We start from the raw sequence: 17,033 nt of genomic DNA, 5'->3' as shown, positions 1-17,033 counted from the left end.
TTCTTTAAAATGACTTGAAAACTTGGGGAAAAGAAATTGGGGTTGACCTTACTCCTGCTACCTGTTACCTGACAGGGGCTTGACTTCTCAGAAACTACGAGGTGGGGGGTAGGGGGTTGGTTAGGTGGAATATGGGATGTGCTTCAAAAGTGGTATAAGAAGAAAACAAGTCCCAGTTAATTGGAAAGCCCATAGAATACAAGAGTACTAAAGAAGGTGGAGAGGAAATGCCATACTGTGAAACTAAGCCTCACCTCTACTGTGAAACTAAGCCTCTCAGAAATCCTGAATCAGGGACACAGCAAGGCTGTTAGTGGTTGAGAGCAACAGCTTATCTAAACATCAATATTCTCACTCCGGAGAAACAACGTCAAGAGATAAATATATACAGAGAGACACAGGCTTTGAAATCCATTTTCATAGCTGTTACCCTCTCCTGGGCCAGCCTTCATTACCAGCAATGACTTAGATAATGATCAAGAAAGAATGCTCATCAGATTATGTAAGGACATAGCAAGTATGTTAACAGAGGTACAATAATGGAGAGAAATGACCTTGAAACAGACGGAACTACCAAGACGAAATTCTGCAGGGATAAGTGTTCTACCGTGCTAAAGGTAAATCCGGGAAACCAGGTACACTAGCTGAGGGAAGATATTTAAGAACGGTATACAGGAAAACAAACTTGGTGTTTAAAATGGCTACAAGCTCAAGGTCAGTCTGCCTTTAATGCAGAGATTTAAGAACCTCTTTGGAGACAAGGACTCCTTTGAGAGCATGATAAAAATTAGTATCATCTTCACCTTAGACACAAGTATATTCTACACTTAGAAAGTTCACAGAGGGCATATGGGGCATTGGTGTATAGCTGATGGTTTAGAACATGGGACTTGCTCTAAACAAGTCAGTCCAGGGTCCAGTCATGTCTCCACACTCACTTTCTTATTATGCCTTCCAAAAAATAACATAACCCTCTCTCCACTCTGAGTTTCCTCATCTGTAAAAGGAACAGAATAACAGTGGTACCCTGCCCTCCTCTCCCCTGCAGTGTTATTGGAAGAGATTCCTAAAATAAAGCACAAAGTGCTTTTGGATTTTTTGTTATATATTTTTATTATATTTTAAATACACTAATATACTTTGTTATATGCATATTTTATTATACGTATTATATTACTAAAGTCATTTGCTACCTTATATAACTTATAGGTAACTTTTAAGTTTAGTAAACAGGGCAGAAGAGAGGATTATCCTCCTGGGGCTGCTTGCTATTTGAAATAATTACTAGAACCTTGAGTTCTGATCTGGGCGTATCAGTTTAAGAGGCACAACTGAAACACAAGCAAGGAAGGCCAGGAAGGATGGTGAGGGAGTGTACAATCTCGACATAAGAAGACACATGGAAGAACTAAGGATATTCAGTCTAGAGAACATAAGATTTAACCAAATTAAAATACTTAAAAGGTTGTATTGTGGTGAAAGAAAGGGAATTGTTCTAAATAACTCCAGGGGTCAAAATTTGGGCCACTGGAGAAGGAAATTTCAGTTGCATATAAAGAATATCTTAGCAATTACAAACTGGTATTTCTTTATCACTGAGGGGTCAACATATTCATTTATTTAGTAAACATTTATTGAGCACCTACTGTATGCCAGAGACCATGATGGCACCAGGAACTCAAAGATAAGTAAAATACAGACCTAGTTCCTTTAAAAGGCTCCCAGTTTGTTAAGAGAAACAGATAACAGATATTTTCAACATAAACAGAGACAACTGTATTACCTATAGATCAAGGCATGGCACCCACCTAGTCTAAGGGAAATGGCATTAGAGATGAGACATAATGGATGAAGAAGAACTGGCTGGGTGGCCAGGCATGCCACACAAAGTACACAGGCAAAGAGGTGAGAAACAGCACAGTGTATCCAAGGAGTGCTGGGCAAGAAGGACAAGACAAAGAGGAGAGGGAGAGAAGAACTTAGATACAATCGTACCGATGGAGCCATTAAAGGATTTTAAACAGGGAAGTGACCTGGTCAAATCTGTGCTTTAGATGTGGACATATAATTAGTAAAATGTTTGAGGTGAGAGCTAGTACAGATTCCAGTATTTATCCTGTATCTCCCTGTATCTTGTCCTGTATCTCAATCCTCATTGATTGAGTAGGCAAAGAGCTTCATGATAGTTCAACATTTTTTCAATGGGTTATTTCGTCTTATATAAAATGAGAATGTTTCAAATAGGATATTTGTTTTGGGTGCTGGAGCAAGACAGCAAACCTAAAAACCAACTAAGAGACTGTGGTAATAATCCAAGAGATACAAGGGCCTTCATCAAGTATTCAAAGGTGTGGAGGGACTGAGAAATAGAAGTGATCCCCTCATGGGCATTTCCAAAGCTTGAACTCTCTGCAGTTTGGTCTTCAAACAATCACGGAATTCTATGGTCGTAAAGGACATTGAAACCATCTTACCCAGCTTTTCTACTGGAGAAACTAAACCCGAGGAAGATAAAATGTTTTTTTCACTTCTCTGTATAATTAGTTGATGAAAGAGTTAAGAACAGGACACAAAACCCTGAAAAGCTCCATCTTTCAACCCTGATCTAGTAAGCGACCTTTTATTCTACCATGTCACTCAAATTTTCACTAAATCTGCTTTGTAGCAAATATGATTTCTTAATTAGGACTACAAAAATAGAGTTCCAAAACACAAGCTGTTTGTCAAAAGGAAAATAGTTTAGAATTTAGATGTTTCCATGGATCACAGATATGTTGTAGAACAAGAAGGGTCTTCTATTTAAATTTACCTTCAGGGTGACAGAAAGAGCTCAGGCTGATTCAAAATTGAACTCTATACTTGCCAAGAGAATGACATTGAGAGGGATACCTGGGCAGCTCAGTTGGTTAAACAACCAACTCTTGATCTTAGCTCAGGTCTTGATCTTGGGGTTGTGAGTTCAAGCCCCATGATGGGCTCCACACTGGGGGTGGAGCCTACTTAAAAAAAAAAAAAGACAATGACATTGAGAAAGTCATTTAACCTCTGAAGCTCAGTTTTCTTATCTCCACAATGAAGAGAGAATTCTGATCTTACAGAGTTTTCCTTATGTAAAGTGCCTCTACAGTGCTTGGAGTTCAACAAATGTTAAGTGGCTTCTTTCTCTTTCTGTTACCTTTCTTGTCCCCTTCCTCAGCAAGAACTGTAAGAAAAAGTTACCCCTCCCCCATCTTCTCCAGCCTGGTACTTTGGTAGAAAGTACAATAAAGTGGTTAGAATTTGGCCGCTGGTGTCAGACTGACCAAGTGATAACTCATGGCCCTTTGTGAACCTGGACACACTCTTTAATCTAAGACTATTTATAAATCTGTGATAATGTGAAGATACTATTTCTACCTCATAGGGTTGCTACCAGGATTAAATAAGCTAAATACAAGGTGTTGAGAGCAGTGCCTGACATATGGTAAACAATGCAGCCATTGCTATGATGGTGTGAATTTTACTTGCAGAAAATCAGGTTACACTGCAATTTCCTTGATCTCCTTATTGTCATTGTTAACAATCTTCTTTTTCTTGCACACTTCATCTTTTCAAGAAAATAGTTGCATGCATTTCTCTTCAGACATGGAAGAAACTTAAAGGCTTCCTCTCAAAAGTAATTAAGGTAAATGTGATCAATGGATCCAACTGACTGCCAGAAATGGAGTAGTGGAACCGAATATCATCAATTCAAGGTATTGGACACCCACACATTGATCTGTGACCTGCTTTTGATTATAGGTCAGTAGCTCCCCATCCCTCATTCTATAGATCAGAGGGATGTTGAAGTACTTTCTATGGACTGAGTGGTTTGATATGTCCTGTGAAGACAGTCAGGTGAGGATTAGAATTGGCCTTTTGTACCATCCTTGATGACAAGCACAGTATACGCATTAAAAATTTCCACTGAACGAATCAATCAGTAAAACTCCCTTTGTTAAGTGCCTTGGCACTACAGGATTAACTCTAGGGGCTATAGCTCACATTGCATTTGAGAACACAGAACTAAAGTGTATGGCAGGGGCACCTGGGTGGCTCAGTTGGTTAAGTGTCTGACTCTTGGTTTCGGCTCAGGTCATGATCTCATGGTTTGTGGGATCAAGCTCCACATCAGGCTCCATGCTGAGAGTGAAGTACCCACCTGGTATTCTGTCTTTCCCTCTCCCTCTGCCCCTCCCCTGCTCATGCTCACTCTCTCTCTCAAACTAAATAAATACACTAAAAAAAATAATAATATAGTGGATGGCAAACATAGTAAATAAGAGATTGGGCTCCAGGGTGGGAATATTTGACTACTGGTTCCATCAGCACTTTAAGCCTGTGCCTTAAGCCTGTCACTTAACTTCTCAAAATCTCAACTTCCTCATCCACAAAGTGAGGAAAAAATAGATGAACCTAACTAATAAGGTTCTCGCGAGATTAAGTGAGATAATGCTTGTAAAGAGTTTAGCACCAACTAGTGTTCAATAAATATAGTGATGATGATGATTACCATTTCAAGTAAGAATTACTAAATGCTATACAATATTATACTGTTTAAAACACACAGAGAAGTATTCACAAAAGGGGAGATCAATGTGGCACTAGGTTGAGTATGCATCTTAACCACAGGATGGATGTTTCTTAGAGAAGATAGGTTCTGAGTCCAACCTTAGAGAAAGGATAGGTCTAGATCTGCAAAAGTCACGTTCCATGGGCAAAGAAGAGCCAGGAGGATATGATCCCTGAATATTCAGAAGACACAGGAGTGAGTAAAACACAGAATTTTGAGTATGTGCTCCATGGGGAAGAAAAGGGGACATTTCAAAGTCTAGTGTGGAAATGGTGGACAATTTCAGAAAAACAAGCTACCTGGTGAGAAAAACCACTGGAGCAAAAGCCATGGTGTGGTAGGTGAGCACGGGCTTTAGCACAGACAGACCCAGGTATGAAGCCCTCAGACAAATTATCTAACATTTCCAAGACTCACTAGTCTCATCTTTGCTATGGGGATACTTTCACCTACCTTGCAGAATTTCGAGGAAGATTAAATGAGATACTGAAGTTAAAACAGTCATTTAAGTGTCTGACTCAATGTCAGCTTGTGTGAGCATCTAGCAATATTCTAAGATAAGCAAACACTAAAGGAGTTACACAAATTCACCTGGACAAATACTTAACCTTAGGTGAATTAGAAAAAGTTTATCTTCATTCAGGGTCCGAACTCTCATCACTGATTTCTGTTGGAATTTAAGTACTATAATAATTGCCAGGTATTATCATTATCATGGATTAGATAAAGCTATCATTATCTCAGTTAATCCTCACACAATCCAGGAGACAAAAATCATTTTTATTTGTCCCATTTTACAGATTAAAAAAGAAAACAAAAAAAACAGTTTAGAGAGATTAGTCACTTGTCCAAGCTCACAATCAATGACAGAACCAGGATTGAACCAGGGCAGTCTTGCCCCAAAGATTGTGAGCTTCTGATTGTGGCAGTTGACAGACTGCAGCAGACCCATCTGAGACCCTCGGACATGTTCCTCCTGAGCCAGACCTGCTATGACAGCATGGGCCTCACTAGCTGCATTCAAGAAAGAAAAATAGTTCTGCAGGGAAAAGTGAGCATAGTTAGGTATGTGGCTGGACAGAGAAGAGGCTCCTTCTCTGTAATTTAATTCTCATTTTAATGCATAGCAAACAAATCTTTCCATCTTCGTGCACTCCAAATCTGGCCTCTGCTACAGGGAGAAGTGCCTGTTGGAGCCACTGTCCTAAAATGGCAGACACTGAATGCCTTCAAAACACAGAATCCTTAAGAAATAGGTTCAGTTGTGCCAAGTGACATTAATTGCATAGCCCAGCACTATCAATTGGAGTCTTGTCTGTAAAAAGAAAAGCTTGCCCCCACAGGCACTACTTAGAAACTATTTGCTCCTTTGCTGAGCCAAAATAACTGAAAATCAAATTCGAGAAAGTTCCAGAAAATCTGAAGAGGATTCAGTGAAGAGTGGAAAAAAAGATTAAAATATTAAACTACTGGTTCTCAATTCTGTTTTCTTCGCAATTGTCTCCATACATTCTCCTCAGGTCTCCCATAACTAATCTAACTTTCTTACCTCTAATCTCCCAAAGCAAGGGGTGGTAGAAGGAAAGAAGGAGAAAGAGATATAAGCAGGAGACAAGGGAGAGAAGGAGTGTCTTGGAAGGGAAAAGGGGAAGAAGGAGAATCATGGAAGTACTACACATTTCAGATCTTAGGTCAAAACCAGGGGTAGCTAAGATAACCAAGAAAGAGAGCATAAAATATATAAAGTTCCCGGGATTCCAGCAGAGGAGCATCCTTGTGTATTACAAAGCCAAGAGAATAATCAGGTTTCAAGTAGGCTAGAAACAAAGAAGCCAAAGAAATGTGGAGATGAAATCATCCATGCTGTTAATAGCTAACCACTCACCAAGAGACCTTGCCAGACCTCCCCAAGCCCACAGGGCATCTGGGCCTCAGGGCTCCCAGCAGTGTTTGCAATGGTGTCCTGTAAGGGGAAGGAAGACCTGGTATCTGATCACAGTGAAGGGTGTATTTATTTAGATGTTGGCCTCAGTATCTTTGGAACAGAGACTATACTCTATTCACATATGCAGACAGTTGGTATCTAATAAGGGTTTGCTGGAAAGTAGGGAAGAAAAGGAGGAGGAGGGGAAGGAAGAAAGAATGAAAGACAGAGACTTTCAGGAAACAGCTCCTCCTTATCTCAATCAGCATGAGTCAGATAGTAATTTGGGTCTCATACCAGCCATCTCATCCTTCAAATCTAGTGTCTACTTGCCCTGACAGGAAAGAGAAAAAAAGCAAAGTGATTCATTATCGTATCTTTTCACTAGAAAGTCTGAAAATTAACAGCAGCCAAAATTGCAAATAACTGAAACTCAAAGGCAGATATTATGAACTTAATAAACCATTGTCTCTAAAATAATTGTTCTGAATGAGCTTTTAAAAAATTGTATCCCTTTTACATCTCCATCTGTCTCATGCTAAAACACCCTCAACTTTTAGCATATTGCCTTTGAAAGCTTAACTAAAGATTCAGATGGATAACTAAAAAGCAAAAAGTGCAATAGTAACAATACCTTACATTCTAGCTATCAGTCTTCCTTCACCTTCAATCATCACAACGAGGCTCTGAGGTTGGTGGAACAAGGAGTATTGTCTCTAGCCATAGATGTGGAAACAGACGGGAAAATCACAGCACACAGTAGACTGAGCAAGATGAAAACCCAGGACTCTTGAGTCTGAGCTTAGCTCTCATCCTGAAGCCAGGCTTACAGTAGGGATGTTCTAGGATGTTTTCTGGGTGTGTATGTTGAGGCAGAGAGGGGAGCAAAACATTGCCCAACTTCTTACCTATCAGACATGCTCTTACCTATACTAATGTCTTCACTGTATGAGATAGACTTTTACTGTTCTCATGCAGCTGTAGTTTTCAAATTTCTTCTACCAGAAGGACCTTTTTATCAAAATTTCATGCTGAAGCCCTGTAATACCAAACAGATAAAAGTGAAGATAAAAGGCACTGGTTGGAACAGCTGGGAGACTTGCAGGAGGTTTGGTGACAGGGGCCATTGGCCTGTTTCAACACCAAACACATGAAAAACATCAGGATACTACCAAACAAAGACTGAAGACGATGTCACAGAGCATGGAGAGGACAGCAAGGACTTCACAGTCCAACTGATTCCAATTACAAGTCCACCACATGCTCCCTGCATGCACTGAGGAGGTAATCAACCTTCCTGAGCCTCTGTTGCTTCATCTCTAGAAGAGTCCTTGTAATACCTGCCAGGTGAGTCTTTTGAGGATTAACTCAGGTACCCAAAGTGACTCACAGATCGCAGTGCCCAGCACACAGTAGGTACTCAGGCAGTGTCCTTCTAGAAGTACCTTGCCAAATCTCCACATTTTTCTGATAAAATAGATGCGTTCTGGTTCCCTTAGAGGGTATAAATTCCATTTGTTCTCTTAAATCCAGCTCGTGCCTTTAACACTCGAGGGCTTGTACTACTCCCGCAAACATTTAGCATTTTCTATTCAGTTAGCACAGCACTGAGACTTTAAAAGCAGCTTGAAAACAAACTTGATTCCAAATATGATTTATAATGTCCCAAGCAACAGCTCATTTACCCAAGAAAGCTCCATCAATTATTGACAGATGTACCCTCGGAGGAGAAGTAGCATTAAGACAAGGAGACACAGGGAAAAGCGTGCTTCAACCCCTTAAGCCAATTATCCAAGGTGATTCTGAGCATTAAATCCTTAGATATGCTTAATTTACTGTCCTTGCCTGTAAGCACAGAAAGAAGTGTGAGAAGGGGAAAAAAAATGCTATGCAATTTAGAACTGCTTTTAAAAACAAAGAAAAAGAATAGCATAGAGAGGAAAAATATATAGGAAGCACTATGTGGGTGTTGAACGCATGTGGGCTTACAGATTGAACATCCCCAGCCCTCGCACACCTTGCCCTCTCATTGCAGAACCAGTTACTCCCCACCTGCCTTTGTTCAGTAAAGAAATAATTGCACTTACCTGCCTCTGACCTAATAATTACAGCAGGGCCTGATTTTATTCTCAGCATGTTTATTGTGGTCGAATTTCCATGGTGTTCAGTGCAAAGGCCTTACTAAGGATGCTAGCATTATTTGCTTTAACATCAAGCTAGCGACAAGGCTATGTAAGGTTCTGTAAAAAGCCAAGAGGCCAGTGTGAACCCAGCCTGTGGAGGTTTGTAATCTGCATTTGACATGCCAATATTAGAAAACCTTGGCAAGACCATGAGGTTCACATGCAAGGGAAGAAAGGGAGTGCATGAGGCCAAGAAATGTAAGGATGCTAATACATTTCTCCATAGTTTGCTCAAAAGGAGAAAAACAGGAGAGAGGTGGTTTTTTTTTTCTGAAATCTAAATTATAAGGCAAGAGGTGGCCAATTATGTCCACTTAGCTTTAATTTGCCTGTACTGAGGAGTGTGTGTGTGTGTGTGTGTGTAAGTGAACATGCACACATAAGTACAGTGTATATATGCTGTGGACAAGCATGGGTAGATGGAAGTAAAGAAATTTGAGGGCATGGAGAAGAGGTCTAACCTATATAAAAAGTCTTGCATGGGGGCGCCTGGGTGGCTCAGTCGGTTAAGCGTCCGACTTCTGCTCAGGTCATGATCTCACGGTCTGTGAGTTCGAGCCCCACGTTGGGCTCTGTGCTGACAGCTCGGAGCCTGGAGCCTGCTTCGGATTCTGTGTCTCCCTCTCTCTGACCCTCCCCCATTCATGCTCTGTCTCTCTCTGTCTCAAAAATAAATAAACATTAAAAAAATTTAAAAAAAAAGTCTTGCATGATGAATTGAACATTTCTATATTAAGAAAATAAATCCTGCCGTAGGAGACCTGAAAAATTACTACCCTGACTTTTAATGCAATCTGTGGTTTAAAGTACAGTTATAGAACATTCTAAAATTACCTGCTTACACCTCATGACTTGGCAGAATGATTACAGGCTACATTATTTCATCTTTTTATTCTTTTTTATTAAGAATTAAGAGATCCGCTATATTGGGTTATTAAAAGCCTGACCTCTTTTAGCATATTTTTTATCCCATTATTAAATAGTTCATATAAAATATAGTAAGCCTTGACTTTTGAAGCTTTAGCTTCTCAATTTCAGATTCACAATCAACCTGTGGGTGCTTGATATCATTCAAATGATTTCAAAGCTACTGCCTCATCTGATCGACACCTGGATTCCTAACCATGTCTTCTGATTCCAGTCTAGTATGCATCCCACCGAATCACAACCTCCTATCATTGCCTTGTCATCAAGTCTTTGAGGGATTGTGGACCAGGGATGGAAGGAGCGAAGGAGTGACAGACTCGTTGGTAATACAGAATGGTATGTCACTGGCTTGCTGTTAGAGGTATATGCTTTTATTCTTTTGGGACTCCCATTTCTCTAAACGTGAAACTGAAACAAGAGTATGGGATCTTTATTATTATTATTATTTTAGAGAGAGTGGGGGTGGGGGTAGAATCTTGAGCAGATTCCTTGCTCAGTGAGGAGCCTGATACAGGGCTCGATCCCATGACCCTGGGATCATGACCTGGGCTGCAATCAAGAGTCGGATGTTCAACCAACTGAGCCACCCAGGTGTCCCAAGAGTACAGGATTTTTAATCAACTCACAAAAATGTTATCAAGGATATTAAGTATTCTGCACCTTTTTGAGATGACTGGTTATTTTAACAATGCTACAATTGCTTCACATCTTGTGTTAGAGGAGAGAAGCAGTCTAGGCTGGGGGGAGTCCTCTTTGGGGTTACTATCATCCTTGGGACACATTCTTAACATCCTCAAAATTTCATTCTTTAAGGGCTGAACATTTTTTACCCTTAAGAAGCATATTTGAAATAGCCAAAAGTTATTCAGAGCCAAGAGTGATAAATAAAAAGATCAAACTGGATAATATCAATAGTATCATCATATAAGATGTGACTATAAGGTAAAGTAACTTATTATCTTGAGTAACATGTAAGCTGTTTTTGAACACAACTGCAAAAGAGAATTCCAAAGGGTTAAAATAGAAAGCAAATATCAAGAACATATTTCTTCCATTCACTAGATGAGAAAACTGATTTGGAAAATGAGCCTTCAGCCTGGACTATATGTGTACCCACATATACGTGTACATGCACCTGTGTGTGCCTGTACATACGTGTGCATGCATTCATACATGCACATGCCACAAATGGGGATTGCCTTCATTCACATATCATTCTGTAAGAACTGTTACTTACTTAGTCTGTTCATGTGAGCACCTGAATCTCAAGTACAGCTGTCATGACCCCAGAGCAGACTTGTATCTTCATATTCCAGGAACAATATTACTGTTCCTGACTTAAAAAAAAAAAATAAGGAAATTATGTGTCATCTCTTACTTTTTAATTAGAACTATATACTTATCCAAACAGTGAAACATGAAAATATAAATAAACTATGCATTAAATGCAAGGTTTTGGATCTTAACTTGCAAACAATACCTACTAGATACAAATTATAATATTTTTTGAAGTTTTTAGGAAATGGAATGAAGTAGGTTAAGCACCTTCTAGTTTGTGTATGAGAGTACTTCTTGCAAAGGTTTTCTTCTCTTGGAAACAACAGAAGCCAAAAATCATAATGATCACCATGCACATAGGGAGTATGATTTAACACAGAATTATATTATGAATTTTAAAAAATTGTGTGAACTATGAGTTCACAGCAAATTTGTTTCTCTGGAGACTGGGACAGCAATTCTGTAACCACTTTCTCTTTTACTAGCGGTTAAATAAAGTAAGTAAATATATTGTAGATAACAAGGACCAAGTTTCTCATGCTCAGGAAAGAAGTCACAAATAAGGAAAGAAGGAAGAACAATGACACCCTAGCAGCAATGAACACACCTACTGCTCAGATCTTAGTTTCTAAAAGCCATTCTCCAAAAAAAAAAAAAAAAAAAAGGACCAAAGGGTTTCTTGGAAGAAGTGGTTAATTCCAAGCCTGAGGCTAGGAAAATACAAGATGAGTCTGGAGCATCTTAAAATTCTAAAAAGTAAAGAAATGCTCAAAAAAAGGATGGGAGAGGAGCACCTAGCTGGCTCAGTCAGTAGAGCATGCAATTCTTGATCTCAGGGTCATGAGTTCAAGCCCCACACTGGGTGTAGAGATCACATACATACATACATACATACATACATACATACATACATAAACTTAAAAAAAAATAAGGATGAGAGGATGTGGAAAGGCCACAGGAGCCAACCTGAAAGAGCTTACGATGACCAAAAGTAGAACAACGTGAGCAACAAAAACAAAAAAAAATGATAGCATCGTATTATATCCCATAAAGCAAGCTAATATACATGCATCTATACTGATATAACTAATTGAATAAATAAGTAAATGGAAAAAAGATAGCTCTCTCTTCAAATGAATTCTAATTAATAAATGTGAGGGCGTGGGAAATGAGGGAATAGAAAATCACTCTTAAAACACTACAACTTGTTTCAGGCAAGATCCACAGATGAATGCTAAAATGGTGGATGAAAGTTGGAGAAGAAACAAGTCATTTTCATAGTATAAAGTATCTCTGCCCAAGATATCTATTGATTACAAAGGGGAAAATAACAACAGTTGAGACACCTGGCAACTGCCACCTGAACCAAGTAACCAAAGTTCACACCACCAGTGATAAGACATCTGGCTCTGAGAAGGGCTCATCACTGTGTTATTCTTCTCGGTAATGCATACCCTCAATCTAGTCAAGGGAAAAACACCAGATAAAACCAAATTGAGGGTTAAGTCTTCACAATAACAGCTGACCAGAACTTTTCAGAAGTATCAAGTTCATGAAAGACAGGGAAAGAGAAAAACAGTTGTAGAGTGGAGGAAACTAAGCAGACATGACAACCAAATGCAGTGAGACCTGAGACAGAATCCTAGAACAGAAAAAGGACATTAGTGGAGAAACTGTTAATATCAAAATAAAATTTGTACTTGGGTTAATATTATTGTGCGAAGGTTACATTCTCCATTTTGACCACCGTACTGTGATAATAAGACTAACTGTAGAGGAAGCTGGGTGAAAAGTACATAAGAAATATCAGTACTATTTTTACAACTTTTCTGAAGTGTAAAATTAAAAATTAAAAATAACTTTAAACTGATAAAATAATCTAATCAGAAGAATATTATGATTTATTAAACTATACTTCTATGTCCTATGAAATAGTGAGTTCATTATCATTAGAGCTCTCTGAGCCTTAGGGAAAATAATCCAAAAATGCATCATCTTCCTGCTTCTGATACAACAGCCATGAGGGAGAAAGACCAGAGAAAGATGGTTTTGACCTGATAAATAGGAGCACCCTTTTTTAGGGTCCCTGGTCCCTGGTCATATTCTGGGGCTAATGTGTTTGGCAGTTAGGTGACATCTGAGAACCTACCGTGTTATTCCTACTCTCCATGGTGGGAAAAATTGAGTGCTGATTCATGTTTATAAGAAATGATGGGCTGTTGACAATAAAAATAGCACTTTTTAAGAGCTTACTACATGCTAGAACATTCCAAACTCTTTACATATCTGATTCATCTCTCACAATAGCCCTATCAAGTAAATATTATTATCCCCTTTCTACAGACAGGCAATGGGTATAGAGAGGGGAAATCAGATAAAGAAAAGGTATGTTTCTGGGAAAACCATGGATAAAACCATGGCCCATCTCTTCTCTTCTGGTCATCTATTTACCAATCCTGCACTGGCTGGTGTTTTACCTGCCTAATTGAGATATACCCTATTTTAACTAATTGCCCAGACTGAAGTCTTTTCACACTAAAAACAGATCAAGTAGATCTATATGAAAGAGCCATACATGGGGAGACATTTCCTCTGGCTGGACCCTGAATCCCAGAGCCCACACCACCTTCCTCCTTCACCAAAAGTATGAGCATACTTTCTCTAGCCCCAGGACTCTAGTCAGCTTATGGCAGAAAACATGTTAAGAAATAATACCTCCTCTAGGCATGAAAAAGTCCTCTCTCTCTTGCTGGACTGGTCACTCAGACTGAGATTTCACCCTTGGAAATGAGTAATTACTTGTTGTCCAGCTGTATATTCATTTCCTGAGAAAATGGAAGTTGGCACATATTTTCCCTGTTTCTCTGTGCTTGTTCCGGTTATGATAGTAACTATGCTTCACATTATTTGTATAGTGCTCTTGGTTTATAAACTTCACTCACCAACTGTACCTGGTCTTCAAAATCAACCTTAGAGATTAGTTCATATATCATCAACAAATATTTATTAAGTGCTTGCTATGTGTCAGGCCCTAGGAATGAAACAGTCACCAGGAACAATGTCATCTTTGCCCACTCTCCTGGAGTTGACATTACAGTGAGGAATTCAAGCAAAAAAACCAAAACAAACAAAAAAAACCTAAACATATACTTAAAAGAAGTATAAACTATGGAGTTATTTTTTTAAAAAAAAGAATACTATAAAAAAATACCCAGGCATAACATGGAGAGACCTACGTCAGAGAGATTAGTCAAGGCATCTCTGAGAACATGATGTTTGATGAGAAGCAGGCAGCCCTGCAAAGTTTGGTGGGGGAGGGGGGTGCCTCCCATTCAGAGGAATCAGCATGTGCAAGGGAGGGCTGGGAAGGGTGAGAAAACAGTTTGGCACATTCTGTAAACTATCAGAAGGTAAATTCCTCTGGAAAACTGGGAACAAGAGGGATAGAGGCCTGAAATGAAGTCCCAGAGGAAAGCAAAGAGTAGGTGGCATCTAGGGCTGGTGCTTAGAGGCTTTTTCTAATGGTTTTCTTCCAAACACAATGGAAAGAGCTGGCAATACTATGGTTATTTTACAGGTGAGTAAAACTAAGCTCAGAGAAATTACGTGTCTTGTCTGAATTCTTAGCATGCACATGGCTCTATCCCAGGTCTTTCCATTCCTTTCTTCTCTCCAGAAGGGTGTCCACTGCATGCTACATGCACATTACTACTGGCTAGATAAGGTATAGTTTTAATCTCATTTAGATTAAGTCTGGAAGTGGGAAATGGCCTTGTGAACAAATGCAATAAAATATTACAGTCTCTATGTCCAGAAGTCTCCACAAAATATAGAGGAGACTTGAAGAGGGAAGAAATCAGTTCTATGTGGGTTAGGCAGAGAGAAACAGAGAGTTGGCATTGAGCTCAGCCTAGAAGATGAATATTTATAAGGAAAATGGGGGGTGGGGGATCATCAAAGCAGGTTGAACAAAGATACAGAGAATTAAACAGCCTGGTAGATGCTGGAAATAGCAAGCTACTTCTGGCATGGAGTGGGGGGGGGGGGGGGGGGGAGGGCACTCAATAGTAGGGCTGAAAAAATAGAAATGGCCAAAGACCAGATCCCTGGCGTGGCAAAGAAAGAAGTCCTAACTTCATTCTCTAAGCAATGGAAGCCAGTGCATTTTCAAGTAAGGGAGCAACCTGATGGAATTTGTTTCAGATAGATCATATCAACAGAACTGTAGAGATGAATGGGGGGGTGGAGGCAACAATGGAAAAAGGGATTTTAGAATGCTTGCAAGGTCTAGGGCAAGAGGAAATGGAGGTAAGACCACAAGTGTGGGCAGAAGAGAAGATCAAACAGAAAGGAAAGAGGAGGAAGGTGCAAAACTTAGACATGAGTGTTTGGAGTGAGGGGACTTAGGGTGAACTCTGGGTTTTTATGACTTTTGAGTCTAAATTCAGTACTTTTGAGATGGTGAGCTTCCATTCCTTCTATTTAAAAAAAAAGTATTTTATTTGTTGCAAACAGTTTAACATGTCTTCTCTGCCAGCTAAGACAAACTCACCTAAGATTATTCGTATTTTAAGTTATTTTTAAAAGAAAATATGCTTTTTTTTTCCTGACAAACTATTGTTTAGAAGACAATGAAACTTTTTACCTAAAGTGATCAGCATAATGTCCTCTACTGAGATAAAGAACGTGTTTCCAAATTGCCTCTGGCAGGACAGATATCTATCTAAGCAGAAAATGAAGGTAGGTTGTAACGGAGTGTTTTTCTGCAGTTTAAGTTTCTAGCAAAGGAAAAATATTAGTACTCTATTTAAGAAGATAGCTCTCTCTTTGAGATCCTCAGATTCTCCTTATGTTCAGACCTGTCTTGACATGCCCTGCTACCATCAGAAACACAGCATATGGAAGTTCAATTTCTATTCTCAGATGCTCAAGAAATAACTTCAGATTCAAGTCTGAGATTTGACTTGAAAGACAGGATATTAGCACATCATTGATAGTGCCTGAAAACCAAAACATTTTAAAATTATATTTAAAGACTTCTCAAAATGATTTGGCTCTAGGGGACAACTGTCAGTGACATTTCTACATTACTTTTTCCAAGAGCCTATATAGGATAGCTTCCATATACAGCTAGCCCTCATCTCATTTTCCTTCCCTATGCTCCCTCTCTCTTGCCCATTTCATTATTCTGATTGTTTTAGAGACATACAGAAAACCTTTAACCATACTTGGGGGAGAAGTGATCTGAGATTCTTATTCACTTAATGTTTTACATAGAATGTGCTATGTGTGGAGAACTATCAAAGAAGAGGTGTTGACCATGGACTGTCTTGGTAAAATCACCACCATTAATGGTATTTGGTAGAACTGTGCCACGTACTTTACAGATTAAAGAGATAAGTCACTATTGCCATGGCAAAGAGCCTAAAGAGGCTAGGTAACTCAATAAGTATCACACCAGTAAGTGATGGAATTGGGATTCACACACAGCTCTGTGACTCCAAAGCTGAGGAAATGGGTAGCCATTTCTAATTCTACTGAACCTCCCAACACTCCCAACACTCCCAACACAATTTGGGGGGAAATTTTACAAATGCCATTTAAGTCTTTTTTTTTTTCACAAGCAAATGTGGAAAAATAATTTTGATTTATATGCATATATCCTTAATTGGCTGTCTTGCTTATTTATTTCAGGATGCAAAGGCACATTCACTCATTAAACCTCCAGGTGTTTCCACAAATTGGCAAAGGAAATAGAAATAATGGACATCACATGCTTCTTGCAATAGCCAGCAATTAATGGAAAGGGCTCTCACAGCCATAGTTAACTCAGCGATAAACTCATATCCTTCCCATCTAACTCCAGGAGCAAATTTCTGAGTAAACAAATGAGTTAATTTGCTCTCTGAGCTAATGTGGACCAAGGAGAGGCAATTCTCTATTGAGCAAGTAGTGCTGGAGTTTGTTAATGACAACCTTAAAGTAGCCTAACATTACAGTCTCATTCGATAAATCTCAGTCTACTAAATCTAAATTTCAGACTACTAAAAATCAATTGCTTGGAGGGAAGAGACTGTCAGCAGAAAGTATGAAGGTGGGAAGGAGATAGTGTATTTTTAAAACATATTGA

The 17,033-nt window shown here is 39.2% G+C and overlaps 1 long non-coding RNA gene across 1 annotated transcript; it reads left to right on the top strand.

The window, feature by feature from the left end:
* The first annotated feature begins 7,583 nt into the window (after positions 1-7,583).
* Positions 7,584-16,717, top strand: LOC132663828 (uncharacterized). Its single transcript, XR_009603292.3, has 4 exons — positions 7,584-7,862; positions 9,840-9,961; positions 15,529-15,643; positions 16,598-16,717. It is a non-coding gene; the product is annotated as an uncharacterized LOC132663828 (long non-coding RNA).
* The last annotated feature ends 316 nt before the right edge of the window (positions 16,718-17,033 follow it).

The sequence above is a fragment of the Panthera onca genome, chromosome D4 (genome assembly GCF_046562875.1).
Source record: "Panthera onca isolate mPanOnc1 chromosome D4, mPanOnc1 haplotype 2, whole genome shotgun sequence".
In the NCBI taxonomy this organism is placed as follows: domain Eukaryota; kingdom Metazoa; phylum Chordata; class Mammalia; order Carnivora; family Felidae; genus Panthera; species Panthera onca.
Note: the sequence above shows the minus strand (reverse complement) of the source record. Positions and strands in the feature narration are given on the sequence as shown.